Source organism: Salmo trutta, chromosome 20 (genome assembly GCF_901001165.1).
Source record: "Salmo trutta chromosome 20, fSalTru1.1, whole genome shotgun sequence".
NCBI lineage: Eukaryota > Metazoa > Chordata > Actinopteri > Salmoniformes > Salmonidae > Salmo > Salmo trutta.
Window position 1 is genome coordinate 4,151,756 of NC_042976.1, and position 7,920 is coordinate 4,159,675.

Here is a 7,920-nt window from a genome sequence, read left to right on the forward strand (position 1 = left end):
TGCAGTAAAGATCCCTGCCAACTGATATCAACGCTTACACTGAGTGTACAAAACATTAGGAACACCTGCTCTTTCCAGGACACAGACTGTCTCCAGGAGAATCCAGGTGAAAGCTATAATCTCTTATTGATATTGAAGTAAAAGATCCCCTGACAACTAATTCATAATCAACACTTATATTTAGTTTTGGATATTTTTTTCTGCCTTCTGTAAGTTTAAGAAGCATTGCCTTGTGCCTTGTAATTCCGTTACTAAAAGCCTACATTTCTTTAAGATATTTTCACATTTTTCTCCCTCATGAGGGAGGATAATGAAAGTTCACAGAAGTAACAAGTTAAGGTAAACCTATCCATTAGTTATAGTGTTGTTGTGAATTTTCTGCGATTGAATTGGCTACAAAGGGAAATCTTAAATCTTAGTAGTCACAAACCACAGTTGGGTTACCTTCTACTGTCCTCCCTTCCACTGTCATACTGTTATGTTCAGCTCATAACTGTTTTCTTTCTGGTCTGGTGGTCAAAGCAAGAGTGTGAAAAGTCTGGACAACTCCTCCCTCTCACTCTCTCCCCAATGAGCGTCACTTCTAGTGATAGTATCACTGCTCTTGATAGTCTCACTGCTCTTGATAGTATCACTGCTCTTGATAGTATCACTGCTCTTGATAGTATCACTGCTCTGGCTAGTCTCACTGCTCTGGCTAGTCTCACTGCTCTTGATAGTATCACTGCTCTGGCTAGTCCCACTGCTCTGGCTAGTCTCACTGCTCTGGCTAGTATCACTGCTCTTGATAGTCTCACTGCTCTTGATAGTCTCACTGCTCTTGATAGTCTCACTGCTCTTGATAGTATCACTGCTCTGGCTAGTCTCACTGCTCTGGCTAGTCTCACTGCTCTTGATAGTATCACTGCTCTTGATAGTATCACTGCTCTTGATAGCCTCACTGCTCTTGATAGTCTCACTGCTCTGGCTAGTCTCACTGCTCTGGCTAGTATCACTACTCTTGATAGTCTCACTGCTCTTCATAGTCACACTGCTCTTGATAGTATCACTGCTCTTGATAGTCTCACTGCTCTTGATAGTATCACTGCTCTGGCTAGTATCACTACTCTTGATAGTCTCACTGCTCTTGATAGTCTCACTGCTATTGATAGTATCACTGCTTTTGATAGTCTCACTGCTCTTGATAGTATTACTGCTCTGGCTAGTCTCACTGCTCTTGATAGTCTCACTGCTCTTGATAGAATCACTGCTCTTGATAGTATCACTGCTCTGGCTAGTATCACTGCTCTTGATAGTATCACTGCTCTTCATAGTCTCACTGCTCTTGATAGAATCACTGCTCTTGATAGTCTCACTGCTCTGGCTAGTCTCACTGCTCTTGCTAGCATCGCTGCTCTTGATAGAATCACTGCTCTGGCTAGTCTCACTGCTCTTGATAGTATCACTGCTCTGGCTAGTCTCACTGCTCTTGCTAGCATCGCTGCTCTTGATAGTATCACTGCTCTTGATGGTATCACTGCTCTTGATAGTATCGCTGCTCTTGATAGAATCACTGCTCTGGCTAGTCTCACTGCTCTTGATAGTATCACTGCTCTGGATAGTATCACTGCTCTTGATAGAATCACTGCTCTTAATAGTATCACTGCTCTTCATAGTCTCACTGCTCTGGCTAGTCTCACTGCTCTGGCAAGTCTCACTGCTCTTGATAGTATCACTGCTCTTGATAGTCTCACTTCTCTGGCTAGTATCACTGCTCTTGATAGTATCACTGCTCTTGATAGTATCACTGCTCTGGCAAGTCTCACTGCTCTTGATAGTCTCACTGCTCTTGATAGTATCACTGCTCTTGATAGTGTCACTGCTCTGGCTAGTCTCACTGCTCTGGCTAGTCTCACTGCTCTGGCTAGTCTCACTGCTCTGGCAAGTCTCACTGCTCTTGATAGTATCACTGCTCTTGATAGTATCACTGCTCTGGCTAGTCTCACTGCTCTGGCTAGTCTCACTGCTCTTGATAGTATCACTGCTCTGGCTAGTCTCACTGCTCTGGCTAGTCTCACTGCTCTGGCTAGTCTCACTGCTCTGGCTAGTATCACTGCTCTTGATAGTCTCACTGCTCTTGATAGTCTCACTGCTCTTGATAGTCTCACTGCTCTTGATAGTATCACTGCTCTGGCTAGTCTCACTGCTCTGGCTAGTCTCACTGCTCTTGATAGTATCACTGCTCTTGATAGTATCACTGCTCTTGATAGTCTAACTGCTCTTGATAGTCTCACTGCTCTGGCTAGTCTCACTGCTCTGGCTAGTATCACTACTCTTGATAGTCTCACTGCTCTTCATAGTCACACTGCTCTTGATAGTATCACTGCTCTTGATAGTCTCACTGCTCTTGATAGTATCACTGCTCTGGCTAGTATCACTACTCTTGATAGTCTCACTGCTCTTGATAGTCTCACTGCTATTGACAGTATCACTGCTTTTGATAGTCTCACTGCTCTTGATAGTATCACTGCTCTGGCTAGTCTCACTGCTCTTGATAGTCTCACTGCTCTTGATAGAATCACTGCTCTTGATAGTATCACTGCTCTGGCTAGTATCACTGCTCTTGATAGTATCACTGCTCTTCATAGTCTCACTGCTCTTGATAGAATCACTGCTCTTGATAGTCTCACTGCTCTGGCTAGTCTCACTGCTCTTGCTAGCATCGCTGCTCTTGATAGAATCACTGCTCTGGCTAGTCTCACTGCTCTTGATAGTATCACTGCTCTGGCTAGTCTCACTGCTCTTGCTAGCATCGCTGCTCTTGATAGTATCACTGCTCTTGATGGTATCACTGCTCTTGATAGTATCGCTGCTCTTGATAGAATCACTGCTCTGGCTAGTCTCACTGCTCTTGATAGTATCACTGCTCTGGATAGTATCACTGCTCTTGATAGAATCACTGCTCTTAATAGTATCACTGCTCTTCATAGTCTCACTGCTCTGGCTAGTCTCACTGCTCTGGCAAGTCTCACTGCTCTTGATAGTATCACTGCTCTTGATAGTCTCACTTCTCTGGCTAGTATCACTGCTCTTGATAGTATCACTGCTCTTGATAGTATCACTGCTCTGGCAAGTCTCACTGCTCTTGATAGTCTCACTGCTCTTGATAGTATCACTGCTCTTGATAGTGTCACTGCTCTGGCTAGTCTCACTGCTCTGGCTAGTCTCACTGCTCTGGCTAGTCTCACTGCTCTGGCAAGTCTCACTGCTCTTGATAGTATCACTGCTCTTGATAGTATCACTGCTCTGGCTAGTCTCACTGCTCTGGCTAGTCTCACTGCTCTTGATAGTATCACTGCTCTGGCTAGTCTCACTGCTCTGGCTAGTCTCACTGCTCTGGCTAGTATCACTGCTCTTGATAGTCTCACTGCTCTGGCTAGTATCACTGCTCTTGATAGTCTCACTGCTCTTGATAGTCTCACTGCTCTGGCTAGTATCACTTCTCTTGATAGTCTCACTGCTCTTCATAGTCACACTGCTCTTGATAGTATCACTGCTCTTGATAGTCTCATTGCTCTGGCTAGTCTCACTGCTCTGGCTAGTCTCACTGCTCTGGCTAGTCTCACTGCTATTTAATAAGATTTACGTGTCGGCCTCAAGGCCTTCGTCAGAGTTTATGCTGATAATAAAACCATGGCATTGCTCACCTGTCTGTAGAAAGAAGTAGAAAGCATTGGGAATATTTCAGAGACATAGTATAGATATTATATGACTGTTGGCAGTGGCGCAGGGCAGACTGGGCACGGGGCTCGGGGCTATACTTGGTTAAGAATATCTAGAGCACATGTCAGCTTCTGTCCCTCTGCTTGGGGTTGCCAGCCAACGGAAGACCCCTTATCTCTGAATGGGACATATCATGTCCCAAATTGCATCGTATTCCCTATATAGTGTACTACTTTTTACAGGAATAGGATCTCATTTGGGACTTAGAAAGGTGTATTTTTATGTTGTTATGGTGAGATCAGAGATCATGTCTCCAGGGGGGAATTTCCTGTCCTTTGATGTATTACAAGTTACTTATCAATCCAGCTACCAGATGGTACTGTTTCAGTTTTAATATTGCCAACATTTGTGCCACTATTTTAGGGGATTCACAATCAGGTCCCACTGAGAATTCCCCTTCGTTTTTGGAACAAACAACTTTTTAACCCTGATTTTTTCTACAGCAGGTTGCAAAGCTCCTCCCTATTAGTGTCAGTACACAGCAAACATATATTCAATCCAGTCAGTTCATAGTGAGGTTTCTTAGTGAGGTGTGTTAGTATTGGAACTGGTCCAATCCAGTGAGTTCTTAGTGAGGTGTGTTAGTGTTGGAACTGGTCCAATCCAGTCAGTTCTTAGTGAGGTGTGTTAATGTTGGAACTGGTCCAATCCAGTCAGTTCTTAGTGAGGTGTGTTAATGTTGGAACTGGTCCAATCCAGTCAGTTCTTAGTGAGGTGTGTTAATGTTGGAACTGGTCCAATCCAGTCAGTTCTTAGTGAGGTGTGTTAGTATTGGAACTGGTCCAATCCAGTCAGTTCTTAGTGAGGTGTGTTAGTGTTGGAACAAAGAGACCTAGTGACTATTGTAACAGCTGGTACATGTTACCATCAAGGACAAAGAGGCCTAGAGACTATTGTAACAGCTGGTACATGTTACCATCAAGGACAAAGAGACCTAGAGACTATTGTAACAGCTGGTACATGTTACCATCAAGGACAAAGAGACCTAGTGACTATTGTAACAGCTGGTACATGTTACCATCAAGGACAAAGAGGCCTAGTGACTATTGTAACGGCTGGTACATGTTACCATCAAGGACAAAGAGACCTAGAGACTATTGTAACAGCTGGTACATGTTACCATCAAGGACAAAGAGACCTAGTGACTATTGTAACAGCTGGTACATATTACCATCAAGGACAAAGAGACCTAGTGACTATTGTAACAGCTGGTACATATTACCATCAAGGGCAAAGAGACCTAGTGACTATTGTAACAGCTGGTACATGTTACCATCAAGGACAAAGAGGCCTAGGCTAAGTCGTGAAACTGTTACCAACCAGGAATGTCTTTTGACCTGTACATGTTCTACTCCATCTCAGTATTGCCTAGAGTTGCAGTGCTCCTTGCTTCAAGTTTAGTAGTTTTACACAGTTTCTAACTTGGAAATTAGGCTTCCCCTATAAATATCAGTGTTATCCGCCAATTATCGCCCACAGTCCAATATGTAAGAGATTAGACCGGAGGTTTATTTTCTGCTTCCTTGACAGGGCCGCTCTTAGGGTCCTGGGCCATGCAGTGACAAGAGTTCAGACTGAGAGGCTAACAATAGCTGTGACACCAGCAGCTGAGCCATACGCACCCACACACACACACACACACACACACACACACACACACACACACACACACACACACACACACACACACACACACACACACACACACACACACACACACACACACACACACACCAGCAGCTGAACTGTATTTTTATGTGTTGGAACGTAATGACACACTTGTATTGGGCCTCTGACGTCTTGAATAGCAATGCTAATGTTTTAGATAATTTTTCAATGACAGATCTCCACCCTCTTACTTACTAGTCAGCGTTACCGTACTTCCAAGTCTTACGCAAGGAAGTTGGGAAATCAAAACTATTTAGACAGTAGTCAAATGGTATCTGTGTATCATCAGGTCACGAGAGAGAGAGAGAGAGAGAGAGAGAGAGAGAGAGAGAGAGAGAGAGAGAGAGAGAGAGAGAGAGAGAGAGAGAGAGAGCTGGGGCTCATCAGGGGCTCAGGGCCAGAGAGTAGCCCAGACTCACCAGTCTGGGCCTTCTGATCTACCCTAATCTCTATCAAAGTTTGGCCATATTCTCTACATTTATGTGATGTAACAATACAAGACAGCAATTCCGACAATTCCCTATTATATGAGCCGCAGTAAACAAGCAAAGCAGAGCAGCGAATTTATCAGATGATTTTTATTGATTAGCATTGGGGATAATGTGTATACAAGCCTTTTTTATTTTTTATTTTTTTTATTTCACATTTATTTAACCAGGTAGGCCAGTTGAGAACAAGTTCTCATTTACAACTGTGACCTTGTCAAGATAAAGCAAAGCAGTGTGACACAAACAACACGTAGGGTTAGGGTTAGAATGTTGAACCCTAACCGTAACTCTGATACGGAGCTAGCTAGCTAGCTAGAACCTAAACTGATACGGAGCTAGCTCGCTAGCTAGAACCTAAACTGATATGGAGCTAGCTAGCTAGAACCTAAACTGATATGGAGCTAGCTAGCTAGCTAGAACCTAAACTGATATGGAGCTAGCTAGCTAGCTAGCTAGAACCTAAACTGATACGGAGCTAGCTAGCTAGAACCTAAACTGATATGGAGCTAGCTAGCTAGCTAGCTAGAACCTAAACCGATATGGAGCTAGCTAGCTAGAACCTAAACTGATATGGAGCTAGCTAGCTAGCTAGAACCTAAACTGATATGGAGCTAGCTAGCTAGCTAGCGGCTGGAAGGATGTCTTGTTATCTCCAGAAAAAGTGGGTGAGAAGCAGACTTTTCCCCCAAAACATTTTATTTTCAAATTTGGTGGCTACAGCTATTGGGATAAGCTACCACAAAATGGGACTTACTAAACTAGTTACTCATTTACTCAAACTTCAACGACTGTTAGCATATCTCTTAGTTGTCAATTAAAATGTATTTGGCATCATACAAATGAGCAGGCGGGGCAAGCTGTTAACCTCATTCACTATTTTGGGACTGAGGGGGCTGCAGCAGGAGGCCAAGCAGACTACTATTCCCCATCGTATTCCCGGTACAATTTTGACTGTCAACTTCATGAAAAAGTTTTGAGATGGTTTATCTACCGTCCCCTGTGATAGATTTTAGCTCATCTGGTTCAGGCTAGCTAACATTGTTTTTGTTGTTGGGCATAGGCAAATAAAAGAGAGATAGCCGTCACATAAAATTAAGTTTTGATCAAAACATCGACCGATTTCAGCACCCAAAGAATAGTCAGAACAATGTTGTGTGTTATTGCGGCCTATTCTTTGAGGTTTTATTTACTGCATTGTCTATTAATTGCCAAAATGCACGTCCGCATTCTCACTCATATTACTGTAGAATTTTCACAAATACCTGTCTCGATTCATGTCTGAAAACTTAAGTTTGTGTTGTCACAAAATGCGTTGTATTCTTCCCGAGGGTGTATATGAACATATTTTAATGAGATTTGATGGGACGCTCTTTAATGGGACGCTAACATGGCTGCCATAGAATGTTGTAGTGTCATGTAAATGGAGTGTGGATCTGACTGAAGCCTACTTGCATAACAAATACCTTTTACATAACACATACCTCTTAATAACTCTTACATAACCTGAGCCCTAGGACCATGCCTCAGGACTACCTGGCCTGATGACTCCATGCTGTCCCCAGTCCACCTGGCCGTGCTGCTGCTCCAGTTTCAACTGTTCTGCCTGCAGCTATGGAACCCTGACCTGTTCACCGGATGTGCTACCTGTCCCAGACCTGCTGTTTTCAACTCTCTAGAGACAGCAGGAGCGGTAGAGATACTCTGAATGATCGGCTATGAAAAGCCAACTGACATTTACTCCTGAGGTGCTGACTTGTTGCACCCTCGATAACCACTGTGATTATTATTATTTGACCCTGCTGGTCATCTATGAACATTTGAACATCTTGGCCATGTGCTGTTATAATCTCCACCCGGCACAGCCAGAAGAGGACTGGCCAGCCCTCATAGCCTGGTTCCTCTCTAGGTTTCTTCATAGGTTCCTGCCTATCTAGGGAGTTTTTCCTAGCCACCGTGCTTCTACTACTGTATTGCTTGCTGTTTGGAGTTTTAGGCTGGGTTT